General features: G+C 35.4%; 2 pseudogenes; both read right to left on the bottom strand.

The window, feature by feature from the left end:
* Nucleotides 1-930: 930 nt before the first annotated feature.
* On the bottom strand, nt 931-11,776 carry LOC121779012 (annotated as a pseudogene).
* A 201-nt stretch (nt 11,777-11,977) lies between these two features.
* Nucleotides 11,978-24,326, bottom strand: LOC121779011 (annotated as a pseudogene).
* Between the last annotated feature and the right edge of the window lie 3,540 nt (nt 24,327-27,866).

Here is a 27,866-nt window from a genome sequence, read left to right as displayed (position 1 = left end):
GATGTCCCCAATGGATTATAACACTATTTGATTGTCGGGACAACTTTTTTCAAAAAAATTATAACACTATTAAGTTCTTTGGACAAATTTTATCAAAAGTATCGATGAACAAATCTAGCAGATATTTCAAGGATATACCTAATCTTTTTAATAAGCTTTCCATTGAAAAATGTTCCTCATCTTTACCCTATCCCCGATAAGACTTAATAACTACATCTTGACACATCATGCACAGGTATTTAATTATATACCAATTCAGGAGAACCATATTCTATGATTTCCAAATCTTCATTCCAGTCTATGAAAGATAATAAGACATTGGATCTGGTTGAGATATTACATATTGAAAAGAAAATTCAATACAATTCAAAACAAGCATAATCATTTGCAATAGACTTACACACAGACACAAGCATACACATACACATACACCCTATACACAAATATACACAATGCACGAACTATAAACACACTATACATACTGGACAAACTATAAACAAAAAACACACACTATAAAAATGTCTAATACCAACATTGAGACATGACAACATTGGCCGGAAATATTTTTCAAATATCAAACAAAAACATGACTTCAGAGTACACATACCATAGCCTCATAGACAACTTCAGGTTTGTGCTCTTTGTCCAGCTTAAACCTGACGAGTAGAAAATGCAAGATATAAGCAAGCCATCTATGGAACCCTATCATCCAAAAGCCATAGTAACTTATCTGTGATGAGACTATCAAGAGTACTCTCTTTAAGTGCATAAGCAAGCCTCTTGTTCTGCAACAAAAGTATAACAACTTCAGACCTCAATTAACACCCAAATAATCAATATCATGGCATGACTCAACAAAAGCAATAACAACTTACTTGCATCTTAGTATTTTAGGGTTTATGGTTTAAGGTTCAATACAAATTTACAAGATCACGAAGAGGCACGAGTGATGCTGAAGTCAAAAGTCTTCGCAACCTGCGAGAAATGATAACAATAGTGAGGATCTTTTGGAAACAATGTCGAAGTGGTATGTCAAAAATAGCATAATAATTGTCTTATTAGCCCGGCATGAAACTAGTCTATCAGTGTCTTTCACTATGTCATCCATTGTGCTGCCTTCAGGGTCAACAATTGCATGTGCCAATTCATGGCACACAACTTTCATCCCTCCAACGGCCTGTTGGAAAAAATAAAACAATAAGTTTCTCAAAAGAAAGCTATAATTGCCAAAATAAATGTAGAAACGACATTGGATAAACAAAATAGAATCAGAGATATTGTTAGTAGACAACATTATGAAGAAAAATTAGAATAGATAAACAAAGTTCCAATTCAAGCAATAAGAAAAGTGCTAATATAATTTTGAAATTCAAATCATTATATGAGATCATGTGAATATACATATTTCAGACATTACTAAACAGCATTAACCACTCAGTAATCCAGTGTTGTAAGATTTTAAAAAAAGGGCAGTCGATATGCTTCCTCTGTATTGTAAATACTTTTCAAACTAAAATACAAATAATTATTTACACAATTAGCTAGTTAAGATGTCCCCAAGGGATTAAATGTGATTTAAAGACTATTGATTCACCATATCTATAAGAAAATCATCACATTATTTGATTGTCGGGACAACTTTTTTCAAAAAATTATCACACTATTAAGTTCTTTGGACAAATTTTATCAAAAGCATCGATGAACAAATCTAGCAGATCTTTCAAGGATATACCTAATCTTTTTAAAAAGCTTTCCATTGAAAAATGTTCCTCATCTTTACCCTATCCCCAATCAGACTTAATAACTACATTTGGACACATCTTGCACAGGTATTTAATTATATACCTATTCAGGAGAACCATATTCTATGATTTCCAAATCTTCATTCCAGTCTATGAAAGATAATAAGACATTGGATACTGGTTGAGATATTACATATTGAAAAGAAAATTCAATACAATTCAAAACAAGCATAATCATTTGCAATAGACTTACACACAGACACACACATTGTACACAAATATACACAATGCACGAACTACACACTATACACACACGATAAACAGAAAACACCCACTGAGACATGACAACATAGGCTGGAAACATTTTTAAATATCAGACAATGACATGACTTCAGAGTACACATACCATAGCCTCATAAACAACTTCTGGTTATTCTCTTTGTCCTACTTAAACCTGACGAGTAGAAAATGCAAGATATAAGCAAACCATCTATGGAACCCTATCATCCAAAAGCCATAGTAACTTATCTGTGATGAGACTATCAAGAGAGTTTTCTACTGAGACATGACAACATAGGCTGGAAACATTTTTAAATATCAGACAATGACATGACTTCAGAGTACACATACCATAGCCTCATAAACAACTTCTGGTTATTCTCTTTGTCCTACTTAAACCTGACGAGTAGAAAATGCAAGATATAAGCAAACCATCTATGGAACCCTATCATCCAAAAGCCATAGTAACTTATCTGTGATGAGACTATCAAGAGTACTCTCTTTAAGTGCATAAGAAAGCCTCTTGTTCTGCAACAAAAGTACAACAACTTCAGACCTCAATTAACACCCAAATAATCAATATCATGACATGAATCAACAAAAGCAATAACAACTTACTTGCATCTGAGTATTTTAGGGTTTATGGTTTAGGGTTCAATACAAATTTACAAGATAATGAAGAGGCACGAGTGAGGCTGAAGTCAAAAGTCTTCGCAACCTGCAAGAAATGATAACAATAGTGAGGATCTCTTGGAAACAATGTCGAAGTGGTACGCCAAAAATAGCATAATAATTGTCTTATTAGCCCAGCATGAAACTAGTCTATCAGTATCTTTCACTATGTCATCCATTGTGCTGCCTTCAGGGTCAACAATTGCATGTGCCAATTCATGGCAAACAACTTTCATCCCTCCAACGGCCTGTTGGAAAAAATAAAACAATAAGTTTCTCAAAAGAAAGCTATAATTGCCAAAATAAATGTAGAAACAACATTGGATAAACAAAATAGAATCGGAGATATTGTCAGTAGACAACATTATGAAGAAAAATTAGAATAGATAAACAAAGTTCCAATTCAAGCAATAAGAAAAGTGCTAATATAATTTTGAAATTCAAATCATTATATGAGATCATGTGAATATACATATTTCAGACATTACTAAACAGCATTAACCACTCAGTATTCCAGTCTTGTAAGATTTTAAAAAAAGGGCAGTCGATATGCTTCCTCTGTATAGTAAAAACTTTTCAAACTAAAATCCAAATAATTATTTACACAATTAGCTAGTTAAGATGTCCCCAATGGATTAAATGTGATTCAAAAACAAATGATTCACCATATCTATAAAAAAAATCATCACACTATTTGATTGTCGGGACAACTTTTTTCAAAAAATTATCACACTATTAAGTTCTTTGGACAAATTTAATCAAAAGCATCGATGAACAAATCTAGCAGATATTTCAAGGATATACCTAATCTTTTTAAAAAGCTTTCCATTGAAAAATGTTCCTCATCTTTACCCTATCCCCAATCATACTTAATAACTACATCTTGACACATCATGCACAGGTATTTAATTATACACCTATTCAGGAGAACCATATTCTATGATTTCCAAATCTTCATTCCAGTCTATGAAAGATAATAAGACATTGGATACTATTTAATTATACACCTATTCAGGAGAACCATATTCTATGATTTCCAAATCTTCATTCCAGTCTATGAAAGATAATAAGACATTGGATACTGGTTGAGATATTACATATTGAAAAGAAAATTCAATACAATTCAAAACAAGCACAATCATTTGCAATAGACTTACACACAGACACACACATTGTACACATATATACACAATGCACGAACTATAAACACACTACACAATGCACGAACTACACACTATACACACACGATAAACAGAAAACACAAACTGAGACATGACAACATTGGCTGGAAACATTTTTAAATATCAGACAATGACATGACTTCAGAGTACACATACCATACCCTCATAAACAACTTCTGGTTATTCTCTTTGTCCTACTTAAACCTGACGAATAGAAAATGCAAGATATAAGCAAGCCATCTATGGAACCCTATCATCCAAAAGCCATAGTAACTTATCTGTGATGAGACTATCAAGAGTACTCTCTTTAAGTGCATAAGCAAGCCTCTTGTTCTGCAACAAAAGTAATAACATCAGACCTCAATTAACACCCAAATAATCAATATCATGACGTGACTCAACAAAAGCAATAAATTAAATGTGATTCAAAGACTATTGATTCACCATATCTAATATTAAAAAATTATCATACTATTTGGTTCTTTGGACAACTTTTTTCAAAAAAATTATCACTATATTTGGTTCTTTGCACAACTTTTTTCAAAAGCATCGATGAACAAATCTGAGCAGATGCTTCAAGGACATACCTAAACTTTTGAAAATATTGAAAAATGTTCTTCATCTTTACCCTAACCCCAATCAGACTTAATAACTATATTTTGACACATCATGCATAGGTATTTAATTATATACATGTTCAGGAGAACCATATTCTATGATTCCCAAAGCTTCATTCCAGTCTGTGAAAGATAATAAGACATTGGATACCTAGAATCCAATTCTTTAAACATTTTTTAGACATTACATATTGAAAAAAAAATTCAATCCAATTCAAAACAACTAGAATCATTTGCAATAGACTTACAGACAGAAAACTCTTAACAACAAAGAAAAGCATATCACATAGACAGTTCACATCAATTACCTTCTCAACCATGTAAGGAAGAAAGATGGTAGCCTCTGCTTCAGCCATAGTGTAGCCCTCATTTCTCAACAGATCCAGAAGCCTATCGAAATTACAGAAGATCAAGAGTCAAAAGATTCGAGATAGTTTAAATATGATACATAAGAATTATCAGGATATATATATTCACTGACTATAACATCGTCGGAAAATCATTAACAATTTGTAATTTTAGCAATTCCACAAACAAACTGAATAAACAAATGTTCTAGTAACAAGTGTCTTGAGAACACTCATCAAGTATGCAACCACTCATTTCTTTTTCAAAAGTATCATATGATAAATTCAGGCAGCCAAGCACTCGGGCATGCTGACAAAAAAAACAGACAAATTACTAAAATCCAATTTACCTTTAATACTATATCTAAGACTTCAATCACCTCCCTTCCCATGGATGGAAGAGCCTGTATATTATAAACAAACAAAAGGTTAAAAGAAAATTTCAAGTTACACAATCAAAACTAGAATTTATGTTGAAAGAACCTTTTGAAACATCTCAATGCCATTAACTTGCTTTTTGAAGTCAGCACTTAAGAGCCTCTGATGCAGACCCTCTCGAAAGTATTGCATGACATCATTCTGTTTGAGAAATAAGCAAAGTCACTTAATAGCATCTATAAAGAATGCAACATCATAACATGCAAAAAAATTACAGAAGCCACACAGATGCCAAAACAAGTCAACACTGATGGTATGTTACCACTTCCCCAAACCCAAAAGCTGATCTACAAAATTAATGATTTTTTGAATATTTGTTATAGGTAAATGACAAAGATAGGCAACTTACCAGTCAAAATCCAGAATTCTCCAAAGGCATCAATATATAAACATTATCGACAAGGTCATACTCATCTATCTCCTAGGTGCTGATAGGGAAGATATATTAGACTCGTAAAAGATAGCCATAAATCTAAGCCACTAAGGTAAAACAACACAAAGGTATAACAGTACTATCATTTAGAAATCTAGCTTCAATTAATTATAGCATAAGATGGTTGGGCCACAAAAAGTGTTCACATAAAATTGTGGTTCATGTGGAACCTAGAACCTAGTCAAGGATCGGGCTAGGCCAGGGGATGGACGTATACTGCAAAAGTAAGAGACAACATTGAATTGCCTCGACCCTAGGCTATGTGGGGACTTGACAACGATGGCCAGAAACATTGTTCAAATGCCAAACAATGACTTGAGAGTACACATACCATCAGCTACACTCTCTTCTGTGGGTAGGGCTCAGAAACAACTTCTGGTTCGGGCTTGTCCTGCTCAAACCTGACAAATTGAAAATGCAAGATATAATGCTACTTATCAAAATAAAATTCATTTTATACAAGTTGCATTTTAAATAGAGACTAAGAGCTGCATATGTCAAGTAACTAGTATACAAAAGCAGAGAAGATCGGCATACACCAGTTGCATGATAAGCATAAAATATTGGAACACGAAACCAGGAGAACATAGTGTCGTATTAAATCAGACTAAAAACTAAGAGTGAAGCACCTGCATAGAACTCCAACAGTTAAAACAATAAAAATCAAATCGACTAAGTCAGACTATGCAAACGCTCACAAATCAAGTTTTAAAAAAACCAATGTAATGACTAACAAACACTTTTAAAAAAATCATGTCACCAATTACCGATTGAGTTCTCCAGCTAAATCTCCTAAAGTCTTGATTCCCGATCCATACATGGTTTTCAATTTCTCTAGATGATCTTGAAGTGGTTCAGTAGCATATTAGTACAAAAGTTGAGAGTTGATAAATTTAGCATCTAACCATTTCATAAATCATGTGTGTTTACACTATACCTCTATCTTTGAAGATACAAACAGATGCATATCTTCTTCCATTGTTTTAAGATGGTAGTAGTGTAGGACTCCCCAGGTCCAGTTTGCCCGTAGGCAAAGATGGTAAAAGTGTAACCATCCAGAACTTCAAATACAATGGGACACACTGCTTGATTGTACAGATCCTTTTGCTGGGATGATGGACCAAAGACCTAAATATAATATAATTTTCATAGTATTCAAGACCAACAACTAGGGAAGCTAGAGCAAATTTTAACTGCAGCTATGGAAAACCTATGAACTCTTCGCATATTCATGTATTCAACTATCTCTAGTCTTTAATGAGAAAATCAAGTTTTAATTTAAATAAACCACGGTAATTGATTAACACAAACCTTTTCTAGATCTGAAGAATGCTTGGAAACTTCAGTGTTCATGTCACCAATTACCGATTGAGAGTTACCATCAAGTTCTCCTGCAAAATCCCTAAAGTCTTGATTCCCGAGCCATACATGGATTTCAATTTCTCTAATTGATCTTGAAGTTGTTTAGTAGCTTATTAGTACAGAAGTTGAGACAGCTGATAAATTTAGCATCTAACCATTTCATAAATCACAAGTCAGTGTGTGTATACACCATACCTCTATCTTTGCAGATACAAACAGATGCATATCTTCTTCCATTGCTTTAAGGTGGTGTTCTTGCTGCGTGGTGGCAGATGCTACCGCCTTACATAAGATCCCATGCTGCTGAGCCAATTTGGATTGGAATTTATGTATAAGCACTCTACCGTAATCTTCAATTTTATCCTTCCTCTGTGGAATAATAACGACATTATAATTAAACGATATTTGATCTCAGAAAATATACTAGGGAGTTTTGAAGTAAGTATCCTGACCAATTTTGGCGAACAAAATAGAGACATGATTCAGCAGTTTCCAGGTCCTCCCGGAGGCCAAGTCCATGTTCCCTCCATCAATTTCCATATGCTCGATATTCTATAACATCACCTGAAATGATTGGCATAATGTATGCGAAATTCAGGGTATATTTCTCTTATAACTTCCAAGCGGAATTTAATAAGTTTAATAATACTCCACACTAAACCTTTTTCTCAGCCTCATCCCGGAGAAAACGATCTTTTGGTACATAGATTTCATTATTCTCTCTTGTGACATGCACATCTAAAGAACATAAAAATATTTGTTAGGAAAAATGTCACAGAACTTCGTAAAGTAGACAGTTGGAGGGCAACAAACGACCTCGTTTTAGTCTATCTATTTCAAAGTACAAATCCTTGATCAGGACGGATGTCATCATCTTCTGATTAACCTGTAATTATTAACAATTAAGTTCGTTTAGATGATGACTTTGGAATCCCTTAAGTGCACATAGTTAAATATGTAAAGACCACTACTAACCTCTAGTTTTTTCTTTATTTTTTTGGCATGATGAGCATAATATAATAAACTGAGTGTCTCTTCTAAACAGTGGGTGGAAGGTGATATCGTAGCAATTATACACGTCTTTGCTTCCCCTCCCAAATAATCTTTCAGCAACCTCGTTAACTTGCTATCTCTGATATTCCGTGAGACATTTTAGATGACTAATCTTATGTTAAGTATGATATTTACACAATTATCTACATGTAGGGTATTTGAGCAATATGTTCGACCAAGGCATTTATGACTCGACCAATTGTCAGCAAGCTTTTGTTTATCTCACCTGCTTCCCGTGCTCTTCCCTGGTAAAGAAAATAAAATATACTGTATTCAAAACATTTTTAACATATTGTAAGAAAAAAATGATTGCATTATGCTTCCAAACAAAATTAGTATCAAGTTGGTTGGTGAGTCATTCAGAAAACGCCAAGAGAAAAGACTTAGCACAGATTTGTAACCTCTCATGCACCGGAACGTGAAATATTTTCTGAGCCAGCCAGGTTGACTAAGTTTAGCTTCCCACATTTGATCATCTCCTCTACTTCTGGAGTACACCCCATTATATAAATTGTGATAGAAAATACAGAGTGAGAACGGCTGCTCTGTTTGTTGAGACAACATTATAAATAACCGATATTTGATCTGAGACAATATAGTAGAGAGTTTTGAAGCAAGAGGGCTACTGGTGTCTTTGGAACACTCTTCTTGCGCCAAAAGATCTATTATTTTCACAATGTAATGTTCTAAGAATGTGACCTTCAATCTGTACTCAGCATTTTGAGCTTCTAAGATGTAAAAATTTTGTCTAATGGCTCTTGGAATAACCCCAACGTCACTTGGGATATCACCATTCTGCAATAAGAAGAGTTTAATCAACAAACCATTTTACTAAAGATATAAGCGTGGAGGGGCACTAAATTTTAAAGACTCCATATCAAACCTTTTTTCTTGACCCACCCTCCGTAGTGTAGGTCTCCCCTGGTCCAGTTTGCCCGTAGGCAAAGATGGTAGAAGTGTTACCATCCAGAACTTCAAATACCATGGGACACACTGCTTGATTGTACAGATCCTTATGATGGGTTGATGGACCAAAGACCTAAATATAATAAAATTTTCATAGTATTCAACACCAACTACTAGGGAAGCTAGAGAAAATTTTAACTACAGCTATGGAAAACCTTTGAAACTCTTCACATATTCATGTATTCAACTATCTCTAGTCTTTAATGAGAAAATCAAGTTTTAATTTACATTTACCACGGTAATTGATTAACACAAACTTTTTCTAGATCTGAAGAATGATTGGAAATTTCAGTGTTCATGTCACCACTTACCGATTGAGAGTTACCATCAAGTTCTCCGGCAAAATCCCCTAAAGTCTTGATTCCCGAGCCATACATGGATTTCAATTTCTCTAATTGATCTTGAAGTTGTTTAGTAGCCTATTAGTACAGAAGTTGAGACAGTTGATAAATTTAGCATCTAACCATTTCAGAAATCACAAGTCCGTGTATGTGTATAGACCATACCTCTATCTTTGAAGATAAAAACAGATGCATATCTTCTTCCATTGCTTTAAGGTGGTGTTCTTGCTGCGTGGTGGCAGATCCTACCGCCTTATATAAGATCCCATGCTGCTGAACCAATTTGGATTGGAATTTCTGTATAAGCACTCTATCGTTGTCTTCAATTTTATCCTTCCTCTGTGGAACAAAAACGACATTATAAATAAACGATATTTGATCTAAGAAAATATACTTGGGTGTTTTGAAGTAAGTATCCTGACCAATTTTGGCGAATAGAATAGAGACATATGATTCAGCAGTTTCCAGGTCCTCTCGGAGGCCAAGTGCTTGTTCCCTTTAACAATTTCCATATGCTCGATATTCTCTAACATCACCTGAAATGTTTGGCATAATGTATGCAAAATCAGGGTATATTTCTATTATAACTTCCAAGAGGAATTTACTAAGTTTAATAATACTCTACACTAAACCTTTTTCTCAGCCTCATCCCGGAGAAAATGATCTTTTGGTACATAGATTTCATTCTTCTCTCTTGTAACATGCACCTCTAAACAACAGAAAAATCTTGGTTAGGAAAAATGTCGCAGAACTCAATAAAGTAGATCAATAAAATAGACAGCTGGAGGGCAACTAACGACCTTGTTTTAGTCGATCAATTTCAAAGTAGAAATCCTTGATCAGGACGGACTTAATCATCTCCTGATTAACCTGTAATTATTAACTATTAAGTTCGTTTAGATGATGACTTTGGAATCACTTAAGTGCACATAGTTAAATATGTAAAGACCACTACTAACCTCCGGTTTATTCTTTATGTTTTTGGCATGATGAGCATAATCTAATAAACTGAGTGTGTCTTCTAAACAGTGGGCGGAAGGTGATATCGTAGCAATTATACAGGTCTTTGCTTCCCCTCCCAAATAATCTTTGAGCAACCTCACTAGCTTGCTATCTCTGATATTTCGTGAGACATTTTAGATGACTAATCTTATGTTAAGTATGATATTTACACAATTACTTACCTGTAGGGTATTTGAGCAATATGTTCGACCAAGGCATTTATGACTCGACCAAGTGTCAGCAAGCTTTTGTTTATCTCACCTGCTTCCCGTGCTCTTCCCTGGTAAAGAAAATAAAATATACTATATTCAAAACATTTTTAACATATTGTAAGAAAAAAATGATTGCATTATGCTTCCAACAAAAATTTAGTATAAAGTTGGTTGGTGAGTCATTCAGAAAAGGCAAAGAGAAAAGACTTAGCACAGATTTGTAACCTCTCTTGCACCGGAACGTGAAATATTTTCTGAGCCAGCCAGGTTGACTAAGTTTAGCTTCCCACATTTGATCATCTCCTCTACTTCTGGAGTACACTCCATTATAAAAATTGTGATAGAAAATACAGAGTGAGAACGGCTGCTCTGTTTGTTGAGAAGGGTCTCTACTGTTCTCTTGGCAGAACCATTCTCTGAGATCTTATATATTTCATCAGCTGTTGTCACAATCTCGTCTTCCAATTCCCTAACAAAATTTTCTCCTTTTCCATCCTCCAAGAGAGCTATTGGTTCCTTTGATTTGTATTCTATGAATTTTAAACATTCTTCTGGCACCAAAAGATCTATGACTTTGAGGCTGTACTCAACATTTTGAGCATCTGAGATGTCAAAAATTAGTCTAATGGCTCTTGGAATAACCCCAGCATTACTTGGGATATCACCATTCTACAAGGATAAGTGTTTAATCAATAACCACTTTGCTAAAGATTGCAGCATATAGGGGTACTTAAGTTGAAAGACTCGCTATCAAACCTTTTTTCTGGACCCACCCTACGTAGTGTAGGTCTCCCCAGGTCTAGTTTCCCCATAAGGAAAGATAGTAGAAGTGTAGCCATCCAGAACTTCAAATATAACTTGATCGTACAAATTCTTTTGCTGGTTTGATGGACCAATGACCTAAATATAATACAAATATCCTAGTATTCAACACCAACAACTAGGGAAGCTAGAGCGAATTTTAACTGCAGCAATGGAAAACCTATGAAACTCTTCATATATTCATGTATTCAACTATCTCTATATTTTCTTACATGAAAATTAGAAAATTAAGTTTTATATAAACCACGATAATTGATTAACACAAACCTTTTCTAAATCCAAAAAATGTTTGGAAACTTCAGTATTCATGTCACTAATTACTGATTGAGAATTACAATCAAGTTCTCCAGCTAAATCTCCTAAAGTCTTGATTCCCGAGCCATACACGGTTTTAAATTTCTCTAGATGATCTTGAAGTTGTTTAGTAGCCCATTAGTACAAAAGTTAAGAGAGTTGATAAATTTAGCATCTAACCATTTCATAAATCACAAGTCCGTGTGTGTGTTTACACTATACCTCTATCTTTGAAGGTACAAACAGATGCATATCTTCTTCCATTGTTTTAAGGTGGTGTTCTTGTTGTGTGGTGGCAGATGCTACCACCTTATTTAAGATCTCAAGCTGCTGAGCCCTCTGTGGATCATAAACAACATTATAAATAACCGATATTTGATCGAGACAATATAGTTGAGAGTTTTGAAGCAAGTATTCTGACCAATTTTGGCGAACAGATTAGAGACATCTGATTCAGCAGTTTCCAGGTCCTCTCAGAGGCCAAGTGCTTGTTCCCTTTAACAATTTCCATATGCTCAATATTCTCTAACATCACCTGAAATGTTTGGCATAATGTATGAAAAAGTCAGGGTATGTTTCTATTATAACTTCCGAGAGGAATTTACTAAGTTTAATAATACTCCACACTATACCTTTTTCTCAGCCTCATCCCGGAGAAAATGATCTTTTGGTACATAGATTTCATTCATCTCTCTTGTAACATGCACCTCTAAACAACAGAAAAATCTTGGTTAGGAAGAATGTCACATAACTCAATAAAGTAGATCAATAAAATAGTCAGCTGGAGGGCAACTAACGACCTTCTTTTAGTCGATCAATTTCAAAGTAGAAATCCTTGATCAGGACGGACTTAATCATCTCCTGATTAACCTGTAATTATTAAGTATTAAGTTCGTTTAGATGATGACTTTGGAATCACTTAAGTGCACATAGTTAAATATGTAAAGACCACTACTAACCTCCGGTTTATTCTTTATGTTTTTGGTATGATGAGCATAATCTAATAAACTGAGTGTGTCTTCAAAACAGTGAGTGGAAGGTGATATCGTAGCAATTATACAGGTCTTTGCTTCCCCTCCCAAATAATCTTTGAGCAACCTCACTAGCTTGCTATCTCTGATATTTCGTGAGACATTTTAGATGACTAATCTTATGTTAAGTATGATATTTACACAATTACTTACCTGTAGGGTATTTGAGCAATATGTTCGACCAAGGCATTTATGACTCGACCAAGTGTCAGCAAGCTTTTGTTTATCTCACCTGCTTCCCGTGCTCTTCCCTGGTAAAGAAAATAAAATATACTATATTCAAAACATTTTTAACATATTGTAAGAAAAAAAAGATTGCATTATGCTTCCAACAAAAATTTAGTATTAAGTTGGTTGGTGAGTCATTCAGAAAAGGCCAAGAGAAAAGACTTAGCACAGATTTGTAACCTCTCTTGCACCAGAACGTGAAATATTTTCTGAGCCAGCCAGGTTGACTAAGTTTAGCTTCCCACATTTGATCATCTCCTCTACTTCTGGAGTACACTCCATTATATAAATAATGATAGAAAATACAGAGTGAGAACGGCTGCTCTGTTTGTTGAGAAGGGTCTCTGCTGTTCTCTTGGCAGAACCATTCTCTGAGATCTTATATATTTCATCACCTGTTGTCACAATCTCGTCTTCCAATTCCCTAACAAAATTTTCCCCTTTTCCATCCTCCAAGAGAGCTACTGGTTCCTTTGATTTGTATTCTATGAATTTTAAACATTCTTCTGGCACCAAAAGATCTATGACTTTGAGGCTGTACTCAACATTTTGAGCTTCTGAGATGTCAAAAATTAGTCTAATGGCTCTTTGAATAGCCCCAGCATTACTTGGGATATCACCATTCTGCAAGGATAAGTGTTTAATCAATAACCTCTTTGCTAAAGATTGCAGCATAGAGGGGTACTTAAGTTCAAAGACTCGCTATCAAACCTTTTTTCTGGACCCACCCTCCGTAGTGTAGGTCTCCCGAGGTCTAGTTTGCCCATAAGGAAAGATAGTAGAAGTGTAGCCATCCAGAACTTCAAATACAACTTGATCGTACAAATCCTTTTGCTGGTTTGATGGACCAATGACCTAAATATAATACAAATATCATAGTATTCAACGCCAACAAGTAGGGAAGCTAGAGCGAATTTTAACTACAGCTATGGAAAACCTTTAAAACTCTTCACATATTCATGTATTCAACTATCTCTAGTCTTTAATGAGAAAATCAAGTTTTAATTTAAATATACCACGGTAATTGATTAACACAAACCTTTTCTAGATCTGAAGAATGATTGGAAATTTCAGTGTTCATGTCACCACTTACCGATTGAAAGTTACCATCAAGTTCTCCGGCAAAATCCCCTAAAATCTTGATTCCCGAGCCATACATGGATTTCAATTTCTCTAATTGATCTTGAAGTTGTTTAGTAGCCTATTAGTACAGAAGTTGAGACAGTTGATAAATTTAGCATCTAACCATTTCAGAAATCACAAGTCAGTGTATGTGTATAGACCATACCTCTATGTTTGAAGATACAAACAGATGCATATCTTCTTCCATTGCTTTAAGGTGGTGTTCTTGCTGCGTGGTGGCAGATGCTACCGCCTTATATAAGATCCCATGCTGCTGAACCAATTTGGATTGGAATTTCTGTATAAGCACTCTATCGTTGTCTTCAATGTTATCCTTCCTCTGTGGAACAAAAACGACATTATAAATAAACGATATTTGATCTGAGAAAATATACTTGGGTGTTTTGAAGTAAGTATCCTGACCAATTTTGGCGAATAGAATAGAGACATATGATTCAGCAGTTTCCAGATCCTCTCGGAGGCCAAGTGCTTGTTCCCTTTAACAATTTCCATATGCTCGATATTCTCTAACATCACCTGAAATGTTTGGCATAATGTATGCAAAAATCAGGGTATATTTCTATTATAACTTCCAAGAGGAATTTACTAAGTTTAATAATACTCCACACTAAACCTTTTTCTCAGCCTCATCCCGGAGAAAATGATCTTTTGGTACATAGATTTCATTCATCTCTCTTGAAACATGCACCTCTAAACAACAGAAAAATCTTGGTTAGGAAAAATGTCGCAGAACTCAATAAAGTAGATCAATAAAATAGTCAGCTGGAGGGCAACTAACGACCTTCTTTTAGTCGATCAATTTCAATGTAGAAATCCTTGATCAGGACGGACTTAATCATCTCCTGATCAACCTGTAATTATTAAGTATTAAGTTCGTTTAGATGATGACTTTGGAATCACTTAAGTGCACATAGTTAAATATGTAAAGACCACTACTAACCTCCGGTTTATTCTTTACGTTTTTGGTATGATGAGCATAATATAATAAACTGAGTGTGTCTTCGAAACAGTGGGTGGAAGGTGATATCGTAGCAATTATACAGGTCTTTGCTTCCCCTCCCAAATAATCTTTGAGCAACCTCACTAGCTTGCTATCTCTGATATTTCGTGAGACATTTTAGATGACTAATCTTATGTTAAGTATGATATTTACACAATTACTTACCTGTAGGGTATTTGAGCAATATGTTCGACCAAGGCATTTATGACTCGACCAAGTGTCAGCAAGCTTTTGTTTATCTCACCTGCTTCCCGTGCTCTTCCCTGGTAAAGAAAATAAAATATACTATATTCAAAACATTTTTAACATATTGTAAGAAAAAAAAGATTGCATTATGCTTCCAACAAAAATTTAGTATTAAGTTGGTTGGTGAGTCATTCAGAAAAGGCCAAGAGAAAAGACTTAGCACAGATTTGTAACCTCTCTTGCACCAGAACGTGAAATATTTTCTGAGCCAGCCAGGTTGACTAAGTTTAGCTTCCCACATTTGATCATCTCCTCTACTTCTGGAGTACACTCCATTATATAAATAATGATAGAAAATACAGAGTGAGAACGGCTGCTCTGTTTGTTGAGAAGGGTCTCTGCTGTTCTCTTGGCAGAACCATTCTCTGAGATCTTATATATTTCATCACCTGTTGTCACAATCTCGTCTTCCAATTCCCTAACAAAATTTTCCCCTTTTCCATCCTCCAAGAGAGCTACTGGTTCCTTTGATTTGTATTCTATGAATTTTAAACATTCTTCTGGCACCAAAATATCTATGACTTTGAGGCTGTACTCAACATTTTGAGCTTCTGAGATGTCAAAAATTAGCCTAATGGCTCTTTGAATAGCCCCAGCATTACTTGGGATATCACCATTCTGCAAGGATAAGTGTTTAATCAATAACCTCTTTGCTAAAGATTGCAGCATAGAGGGGTACTTAAGTTCAAAGACTCGCTATCAAACCTTTTTTCTGGACCCACCCTCCGTAGTGTAGGTCTCCCCAGGTCTAGTTTGCCCATAAGGAAAGATAGTAGAAGTGTATCCATCCAGAACTTCAAATACAACTTGATCGTACAAATCCTTTTGCTGGTTTGATGGACCAATGACCTAAATATAATACAAATATCATAGTATTCAACGCCAACAACTAGGGAAGCTAGAGCGAATTTTAACTGCAGAAATGGAAAACCTATGAAACCCTTCATATATTTATGTATTCAACTATCTCTATATTTTCTTACATGAAAATTAGAAAATTAAGTTTTATATAAACCACAATAATTGATTAACACAAACCTTTTTCTAAATCCGAAAAATGTTTGGAAACTTCAGTATTCATGTCACTAATTACTGATTGAGAATTACAATCAAGTTCTCCAGCTAAATCTCCTAAAGTCTTGATTCCCGAACCATACACGGTTTTAAATTTCTCTAGATGATCTTGAAGGTGTTTGGTAGCCCATTAGAACAAAAGTTTAGAGAGTTGATAAATTTAGCATCTAACCATTTCATAAATCACAAGTGCGTGTGTGTGTTTACACTATACCTCTATCTTTGAAGGTAGAAACAGATGCATATCTTCTTCCATTGTTTTAAGGTGGTGTTCTTGCTGTGTGGTGGCAGATGCTACCGCCTTATGTAAGATCTCAAGCTGTTGAGCCCTCTGTGGAACAAAAACGACATTATAAATAAACGATATTTGATCCGAGAAAATATACTTGGGAGTTTTGAAGTAAGTATCCTGACCAATTTTGGCGAACAGAATAGAGACATATGATTCAGCAGTTTCCAGGTCCTCTCGGAGGCCAAGTGCTTGTTCCCTTTAACAATTTCCATATGCTCAATATTCTCTAACATCACCTGAAATGTTTGGCATAATGTATGAAAAAGTCAGGGTATGTTTCTATTATAACTTCCGAGAGGAATTTACTAAGTTTAATAATACTCCACACTAAACCTTTTTCTCAGCCTCATCCTTGAGAAAATGATCTTTTGGTACATAGATTTCATTCTTCTCTCTTGTAACATGTACCTCTAAACAACAGAAAAATCTTTGTTAGGAAAAATGTGACACAACTCAATAATGTAGATCATTAAAGTAGACAGTTGGAGGGCAACTAACGACCTTGTTTTAGTCGATCAATTTCAAAGTAGAAATCCTTGATTAGGATGGACTTAATCATCTTCTGATTAACCTGTAATTATTAACAATTAAGTTCGTTTAGATGATGACTTTGGAATCACTTAAGTGCACATAGTTAAATATGTAAAGACTACTACTAACCTCCGGCTTTTTCTTTATGTTTTTGGCACGATGAGCATAATCTAATGTACTGAGTGTCCCTTCTAAACAGTGGGAGGAAGGTGATATCGTAGCAATTATACAGGTCTTTGTTTCCCCTCCCAATGAATCTTTCAGCAACCTCGTTAACATGCTATCTCTGATATTTCATGAGAAATTTTAGATGACAAACTTATGCTAAGTATGATATTTACACAATTATCTACCTGTAGGGTATATGAGCAGAATGTTCAACCAAGGCATTTATGACTCGACCAAGTGTCAGCAAACTTTTGTTTATCTCACCTGCTTCCCTTGCTCTTTCCTGGTGAAGAAAATAAAATATACTATATTCATAACATTATTATAATATTGTAATGAAAAATAATTTTATTTTGCTTCCAACTTAAATTTTGTATCAAGTTGGTTGGTGAGTTCATTCAGAAAAGGCCAAGAGAAAAGCCTTAGCACAGATTTCTAACCTCCCTTGCACCGGAACGTGAAATATTTTCTGAGCCAGCCAGGTCGACTAAGTTTAGCTTCCCACATTTGATCATCTTCTCTTCATGTGGAGTACACTCCTTGATACGAATAGTGATAGAAAATACAGAGTGAGAACGGCTGCTATGTTTGTCGAGAAGGGTCTCTGATGTTCTCCTCTTGGCAGAACCTTTCTCTAAGATCTTATATAGTTCATCAGTAGTTGTGACAATCTCCTCTTCCAATCTCCTAACAGAAATCCCCCCTTTCCATCCTCCAAGAGGGCTACTGGTTTCTTTGACTTGTCTTTGGAAACACTCTTCTTGCGCCAAAAGATCTATTATTTCACAATGTAATGTTCTAAGAATGTGACATTCAATCTGTACTCAGCATTTTGAGCTTCTAAGATGTAAAAATTTTGTCTAATGGCTCTTGGAATAACCCCAACGTCACTTGGGATATCACCATTCTGCAATAAGAAGAGTTTAATCAACAAACCATTTTACTAAAGATATAAGCGTGGAGGGGCACTAAATTTTAAAGACTCCATATCAAACCTTTTTTCTTGACCCACCCTCCGTAGTGTAGGTCTCCCCGGGTCCAGTTTGCCCATAGGCAAAGATGGTAGAAGTGTAACCATCCAGAACTTCAAATACCATGGGACACACTGCTTGATTGTACAGATCCTTATGATGGGTTGATGGACCAAAGACCTAAATATAATAAAATTTTCATAGTATTCAACACCAACAACTAGGGAAGCTAGAGCAAATTTTAACTACAGCTATGGAAAACCTTTAAAACTCTTCACATATTCATGTATTCAACTATCTCTAGTCTTTAATGAGAAAATCAAGTTTTAATTTAAATATACCACGGTAATTGATTAACACAAACCTTTTCTAGATCTGAAGAATGATTGGAAATTTCAGTGTTCATGTCACCACTTACCGATTGAAAGTTACCATCAAGTTCCTCCGGCAAAATCCCCTAAAATCTTGATTCCCGAGCCATACATGGATTTCAATTTCTCTAATTGATCTTGAAGTTGTTTTAGTAGCCTATTAGTACAGAAGTTGAGACAGTTGATAAATTTAGCATCTACCATTTCAGAAATCACAAGTCCGTGTATGTGTATAGACCATACCTCTATGTTTGAAGATACAAACAGATGCATATCTTCTTCCATTGGCTTTAAGGTGGTGTTCTTGCTGCGTGGTGCAGATGCTACCGCCTTATATAAGATCCCATGCTTGCTGAACCAATTTGGATTGGAATTTCTGTATAAGCACTCTATCGTTGTCTTCAATGTTATCCTTCTCTGTGGAACAAAAACGACATTATAAATAAACGATATTTGATCTGAGAAAATTACTTCGGTGTTTTGAAGTAAGTATCCTGACCAATTTTGGCGAATAGAATAGAGACATATGATTCAGCAGTTTCCAGGTCCTCTCGGAGGCCAAGTGCTTGTTCCCTTTAACAATTTCCATATGCTCGATATTCTCTAACATCACCTGAAATGTTTGGCATAATGTATGCAAAAATCAGGGTATATTTCTATTATAACTTCCAAGAGGAATTTACTAAGTTTAATAATACTCCACACTAAACCTCTTTCTCAGCCTCATCCCGGAGAAAATGATCTTTTGGTACATAGATTTCATTCATCTCTCTTGTAACATGCACCTCTAAACAACAGAAAAATCTTGGTTAGGAAAAATGTCGCAGAACTCAATAAAGTAGATCAATAAAATAGTCAGCTGGAGGGCAACTAACGACCTTCTTTTAGTCGATCAATTTCAAAGTAGAAATCCTTGATCAGGACGGACTTAATCATCTCCTGATCAACCTGTAATTATTATGTATTAAGTTCGTTTAGATGATGACTTTGGAATCACTTAAGTGCACATAGTTAAATATGTAAAGACCACTACTAACCTCCGGTTTATTCTTTATTTTTTTGGTATGATGAGCATAATATAATAAACTGAGTGTGTCTTCAAAACAGTGGGTGGAAGGTGATATCGTAGCAATTATACAGGTCTTTGCTTCCCCTCCCAAATAATCTTTGAGCAACCTCACTAGCTTGCTATCTCTGATATTTCGTGAGACATTTTAGATGACTAATCTTATGTTAAGTATGATATTTACACAATTACTTACCTGTAGGGTATTTGAGCAATATGTTCGACCAAGGCATTTATGACTCGACCAAGTGTCAGCAAGCTTTTGTTTATCTCACCTGCTTCCCGTGCTCTTCCCTGGGTAAAGAAAATAAAATATACTATATTCAAAACATTTTTAACATATTGTAAGAAAAAAAGATTGCATTATGCTTCCAACAAAATTTAGTATTAAGTTGGTTGTGAGTCATTCAGAAAAGGCCAAGAGAAAAGACTTAGCACAGATTTGTAAACCTCTCTTGCACCAGAACGTGAAATATTTTCTGAGCCAAAGCCAGGTTGACTAAAGTTTAGCTTCCCACATTTGATCATCTCCTCTACTTCTGGAGTACACTCCATTATATAATAATGATAGAAATACAGAGTGAGAACGGCTGCTCTGTTTGTTGAGAAGGGTCTCTGCTGTTCTCTTGGCAGAACCATTCTCTGGAGATCTTATATATTTCATCACCTGTTGTCACAATCTGGTCTTCCAATTCCCCTAACAAAATTTTCCCCCCTTTTCCATCCTCCAAGAGAGCTACCTGGTTCCTTTGATTTGTATTCTATGAAATTTTAAAAACATTCTTCTGGCACCAAATATCTATGACTTTGAGGCTGTACTCAACATTTTGAGCTTCTGAGATGTCAAAAATTAGTCTCAATGGCTCTTTGAATAGTCCCCAGCAATTACTTGGGATATCACCATTCTGCAAGGATAATTGTGTTAATCAATAACCTCTTTGCTAAAGATTGCCAGCATAGAGGGGTACTTAAGTTCAAAGACTCGCTATCAACCTTTTTTCTGGACCCACCCTCCGTAGTGTAGGTCTCCCCAGGTCTCTTGTTAACTTGCTATCTCTGATATTTCTGATACACTTTAGATGACGATCTTTGTTTAACTATGATATGTACACAATTTACCTACTGTAGGTTTTTGAGCATAATGTTCAACCAAGGCATTTTATGACCGCCCAAGTGTCATCAAACTTTTGTTTATCTCACCTCTTCCCGTGCTCTTTCCTGGTGAAGAAAATAAAATATACTGTATTCAAAACATTTTTATCATATTGTAATGAAAATGATTGCATTAGACTTCCAACTTAAATTTAGTATCATTGGTTGGTTGAGTTCATTCAGGAAAGGCCAAGAGAAAGGACTTAGCACAAATTTGTAACCTCTCTTGCACCGGAACGTGAAATATTTTCTGAGCCAGCCAGGTCGACTAAGTTTAGATTCCCGCATATGATCATCTCCTCTCCTTCTGGAGTACACTCGTTGATATGAATATTGATAGAAAATACAGAGTTAGAACGGCTGCTATGTTTGTTGAGAAGGGTCTCTGATGTTCTCCTCTTGTCAGAACCTTTCTCTAAGATCATATATATTTCATCAGTTGTGGTGGCAGATGCTATCGCCTTATGTAAGATCTCAAGCTGCTGAGCCAATTCGGATTGGAATTTCTGTATAAGCACTCTATCGTTGTCTTCAATTTATCCGTCCTCTGTGGAACAAAAACGACATTATAAATAAACGATATTTGATCCGAGAAAATATACTTGGGAGTTTTGAAGTAAGTATCCTGACCAATTTGGCGAACAGAATAGAGAACATATATGTCAGCATTTCCAGGTCCTCTCGGAGGCCAAGTGCTTGTTCCCTTTAACAATTTCCATATGCTCAATATTCTCTAACATCACCTGAAATGTTTGGCATAATGTATGAAAAAGTCAGGGTATGTTTCTATTATAACTTCCGAGAGGAATTTACTAAGTTTAATAATACTCCACACTAAAACCTTTTTCTCAGCCTCATCCTTGAGAAAATGATCTTTTGGTACATAGATTTCATTCTTCTCTCTTGTAACATGTACCTCTAAACAACAGAAAAATCTTTGTTAGGAAAATGTGACACAAACTCAATAATGTAGATCATTAAAGTAGACAGTTGGAGGGCAACTAACGACCTTGTTTTTAGTCGATCAATTTCAAAGTAGAAATCCTTGATTAGGACGGACTTAATCATCTTCTGATTAACCTGTAATTATTAACAATTAAGTTCGTTTAGATGATGACTTTGGAATCACTTAAGTGCACATAGTTAAATATGTAAAGACTACTACTAACCTCCGGCTTTTTCTTTATGTTTTTGGCACGATGAGCATAATCTAATGTACTGAGTGTCCCTTCTAAACAGTGGGAGGAAGGTGATATCGTAGCAATTATACAGGTCTTTGTTTCCCCTCCCAATGAATCTTTCAGCAACCTTGTTAACTTGCTATCTCTGATATTTCATGAAACATTTTAGATGACAAACTTATGCTAAGTATGATATTTACACAATTATCTACCTGTAGGGTATATGAGCAGAATGTTCAACCAAGGCATTTATGACTCGACCAAGTGTCAGCAAACTTTTGTTTATCTCACCTACTTCCCTTGCTCTTTCCTGGTGAAGAAAATAAAATATACTATATTCATAACATTATTATAATATTGTAATGAAAAATAATTTTATTTTGCTTCCAACTTAAATTTTGTATCAAGTTGGTTGGTGAGTTCATTCAGAAAAGGCCAAGAGAAAAGCCTTAGCACAGATTTCTAACCTCCCTTGCACCGGAACGTGAAATATTTTCTGAGCCAGCCAGGTCGACTAAGTTTAGCTTCCCACATTTGATCATCTTCTCTTCATGTGGAGTACACTCCTTGATATGAATAGTGATAGAAAATACAGAGTGAGAACGGCTGCTCTGTTTGTTGAGAAGGGTCTCTGCTGTTCTCCTCTTGGCAGAACCTTTCTTCAAGATATTATATATTTCATCAGCTGTTTTCACAGTTTCTTCTTCCAATCCCCTAACAAAAATTCCCCCTTTTCCATCCTCCAAGAGGGCTATTGGTTTCTTTGATTTGTCTTGTACGAATTTCGAACATTCTTTTGGCGCCAAAAGATCTGTTATTTCCTCATTGTAAAGTTCTAAGAATGTGACCTTCAAGCTGTACTCAGCTTTTTTAGCTTCTAAGATGTCAAAAATTTGTCTAATGGCTCTTGGAATAACCCCAGCATCACTTGGGATATCACAATTCTGCAATGGGAAGAGTCTAATCAACAAACCATTTTGTTAAACATTGCAGCATAGAGGGGCACTAAATTTAAAGACTCCATATCAAACCTTTTTTCCTGACCCCACCCTCCATAGTGTAGGTCTCCCCGGGTCCAGTTTGCCCGTAGGCAAAGATGGTAGAAGTGTTACCATCCAGAACTTCAAATACCATGGGACACACTGCTTGATTGTACAGATCCTTATGATGGGTTGATGGACCAAAGACCTAAATATAATACAAGTATCATAGTATTCATCACAGACAACTGGGAAACTAGAGCAAATTTTAACTGCAGCAATGGAAAATGCGGAAACTACTGAACATCAACACATATACTCCATACTAAACTATGGAAACAAGAGAGAAAGAGAGATTTTATTTATTAACTCAAAATGGATCGAATGAATACAAAGTATGAGCGAAGACTTATATATACTACCTACACTATACACGTTATGTAAGCTAGCTATGCATCACACACAATAACTCCTCTATCAACTAACTAACTAATCCAATGGGCACCAACGGTCTTCTTTTTCCCTTCTCAAGACTCACTGCGTGTTGCATTTCTCATATATCTGTCTTCAACTCTCTCTAGTCTTTCTTACAGTAAATTGAGCAAATCAGGTTTTAAATAAAATAAAAAAAGAAAACAAAGCAAACGTAGAGCCATACCTTGTCAAATAGGAAAGTCCTATCAATTTGCTTATTTGCAACACTCTGAACCGTGCAAACTTCTCTTCTGCTGTCATTGCAAGAAATCACCGCAGGTGCATGCAATCTAACCTCATCATCCTCACTCAAAGGCCTATCAATAAAACACAAATTACAAAAGAAACAACATTACAACAGAACTTGAGACAAAAATAAATTATTAATGAACTAAATTAATTTCTAACCTGCACCGCACAATGACCTGCACATTGACGCCTCCATCTTTATCGTGCTTTCCGCGGAAATTCCCCTCCCCCAATCGCGGATTTCTCACCGCCCTATCGCTGGACCGAGTTGTTTGTAACGGTGATATACGCACCATTCCGCCGCCGCCTCTTCTCCGTGAAGCTTCCATTTATCGTAGTCACTGAAAATCTCTAACTCAAGTAACCTACTCTTTCTCGGCCTCTCGCTGCGCTAAAAACTGAATCAGGGTTTTCATATCATTTTGTTCAAGAATTTGAATTTGAATTTGAATTTGAATTGGTCAGACAAATAGAGGAACAAAACGTGGTTAATTATACGGCCATTTCATTTCCATTTTCATGCGCGATTAGTTTAGGAACAGTTTTACATTAAATTATAAGCATTTTTTATTGGAGATATAATATCCATGAATATAATTGCAAAGATCAATTATACTCCATCAAGTTATGAATTATATAATGTGTTAAAAAACATAACAAGGTTGTCCACTCCTCATTAAAAAATGAAATTACATTTATTTTATTTGATATATTCTTTTGAAAAATATTATTTTCAATCAAACACTAAAAACCAAAAAAAAAATTATTAATAAAAATGCTTAAAATTAACTTATATGTTTTCTGTATTCTTTGGTTAACATTTTTCATTTGTTAAAATATTTTTATTTTTAAATACCATGAGCTAATCGTTATAATTTTAGGAATAATTTCTGATATTATAATTGAATTCTATAAATTATCAATTATCAACCTACTTATAAACTTAACCTGCAAAAAAAACCTTACTTATAAACTTAACTGAAATATTTTTTAAAGTTTAAATAAAAAAGGTGGTCTATAACAAAAATATAACTGCAACCAATATAGATGCTAAATATATGTATAGATACATGAATTAAGTTACTACGTATAGATATGCAACATATATGTATAAATTGTTGCATTTTTTCCACAACATCTTATGTTGTGGTTTTGTAAGCTAATGGTTTTATAAACTACAGAGGATCGATCCGCTACTGAGAAATAGAGATAAAAAAAATAAGGTGTATGAATCCTCTATTAAGGAGGGAGCACAGCAGAGCGTGCTATGCAACAAAAATGACGTAGTCTATTCTCTTTTACTAAAACTCAATTAATATTTGGAATGCTGAAAGTTTTGAGAATTTTTTAAAATAAAGAACAATTGAAAACAATAAACAACTAATTGTAAATAAATCACGGAGATAAAATATAAGAGATAAAGGAATTCCGGGGATAGTGCGTTCACGGTTATGGTTATACAAATTCTCACTACAACACCCTAGCACAATTCTTACTTTGATAGAACGAGTCACCTAGCTTATGCTCATGCGATGTAAATGTTGATTACTAACATTAGGGTCGTCAATCCTAAATCTGTAACTCCTAAAAGCTCCTAAGACCCTTGAAAAGTCCTCACTCTCAATTAACAGTACCATTTTAAGGGAAGCTAATTGTAGTGTCTACTAAGTGGATCTAACCCGCCAACCTCCTCTCACGATTATGTAGCAAGTTATATTAAATCATCACAGAAGGTGTCACTCAAACGTGAAACATTATCCAATTACATAGGGTAGAAACAAAGTAAGAACAAACAAATATTAAATTAGAAAACTAATTGTATAACCAAAGTCGTTACCAACACATCCCTAGAATCCTATGCGTTTAGTTACACATGATTGAATAAGCTAAAAACATAGATTGTAGGGAAAACATAGAGAAAATAAGAACTAAAGCAAATAAAACCCAAAGGTTGAATACTTGTAGTATTGATCTTCGTCTTGATTCTTTCTGCAATCCCTTGCACTATGAAGTACTCTCACTTTTAATCTTTGGAATTATTTTGCAAAGAAAAGATATATTTTGATGAAGCTTGAGGGGGTATTTATAGGGAGCAATCGCCCCTCATCAAATAAGGAAATGGGTTGCAAAGTATGGTAAGTCTTGGAGAGAAAGTAGGGTAATTTCTGCTCGCCGCTTTTTCCCAGCAGGCCGCTACACCTTGGCCTGCGGTCGCTGTGGGTTGATCCGTAGCCTCTGCCTCTTGGTCAGTGGTCGCTGCACTTTGTTTCAACGGTCACTGGCAATCATCATGTAGTTTCTAGATCACTTGTAGTGGCCGTTGCGCACACCCCAGCGGTCGCTGGCATGTTTTTCCTTTCATGCACAACTTTCGCGGAGTGGGCCGCTACTGGCTTAGCGGACTGGGGCCCCCAGCGGTTGCTGGTTGTGTTGCAGCGGACCGCTGGATGTCTTGAACAGCTCCAAATTTCCAACTTTGCGTTTTGGCTCTCTTTTTGGGCTCAAATATGCATGTTTCTCACAAAACACGTCAAAAATACCAAAATAGACAAAACATACGAAATATAGACATGAATTGTGATTTTGACATTAAAAATAGACCAAATAAAGGCCTTAAAACCGTGCAAAATCCGAGTGTGTCAACTCCCCCAAACTTACATTTTTGTTTGCCCTCAAACAAAACATAAAAAAAACAAATATAAACGCACGGAATGCACAAGGACTAGACGTCATAATTGCCTCAAAGTATGGAAAAGATAGATCAAGCATGAATTAACACAATCAAATCAAGCAAGGCTTATTAGTGCACTTTCATTACTAGCTCGTAGAACACATTGAATTCATGCACTCACATGTGGCAAACTTCCAAAGATGGGAAGTGTTCTCTCACTCTCAAAGTGTATAAGGTAAAGTGTATATAAGCACTCAAATCATGCATCATGCAAAGTTTACCATAGGTTTGCTCAAAGTCTAATCCCTCCTCTACTAGATGTGATTAAGCATCAAAAGTCCGAAAGGTCTTTATTTTTGTTGTAATGTAGGCTCTTTGGTAGGTGATGATTATTTGGCTAAAAACTGGCTGATATGCTTGGATTTTACACGATTTTAAGACCATCTTTTGATCCATTTTTAATGTCAAAGTTGCATTACATATCCATTATTTGCATATTTTATTTATTTTTACATTTTGACATGTTTTATGAGAAATGTGCATATTTGAGCCTAAAAGGAAGTCAAAACGCAAAGTCGGAAATCTGGAGCTGTTCTGCATGTCCAGCGGACCGCTGCAGCACTGCCGGCGACCGCTGGCGCCCAACAACCGCAATGCGATTTTAAAAATTCCTTTCCGTGAGGAATATTTATTGGACTCAAATATGTGTTTGATCCGATGAATTAAATTGGGTAAATAATATAAAAATGTAGTCCGTGATAAATAAATTGTGGGCTGCATAATTTAATTAAAATACAAAGGATCGTGAATTAAACAAATCAAATTAAATCCTCTTCCTGTTGACTTGGTCACCAAGTCGATAATTCAATTTAATTAAAGATTCTCAGAGATTTTCCTCCTCCGTGATGAGGTATTCCTCCTCCGTGATCTGCAAATAAAATATTAAACAAATTCAGTTTAATTAAAAAAACAAAGAGGAAGAATTCAAAATCTTCCCTCAATCCACGATGAAAAACCGTTTCCTCCCTCATCCGTTAATCTCTCCCCTAATCACACGCCTCTTTCAATATCTCACAACCCTAATCTCCTCTTTTTCTATCGCCACTCCTCCATAAAATTTCATTCACAATCAAGTCCCACCCCACAAGTTGCTCCACCAAAATCAGCAAGAAGTTTCAAGAACAAAGGCCAATTTTTCTCAACTCTCACTCAATTGAGTGCAAGGTAATCTTTTTCCTATGCTTCACCATCCCTCTCGGTTTATACTTGTTTTGGAA

The sequence above is a fragment of the Salvia splendens genome, chromosome 19, assembly GCF_004379255.2.
Source record: "Salvia splendens isolate huo1 chromosome 19, SspV2, whole genome shotgun sequence".
Taxonomy (NCBI): domain Eukaryota; kingdom Viridiplantae; phylum Streptophyta; class Magnoliopsida; order Lamiales; family Lamiaceae; genus Salvia; species Salvia splendens.
This window is presented reverse-complemented; position numbering and strand designations above follow the sequence as displayed.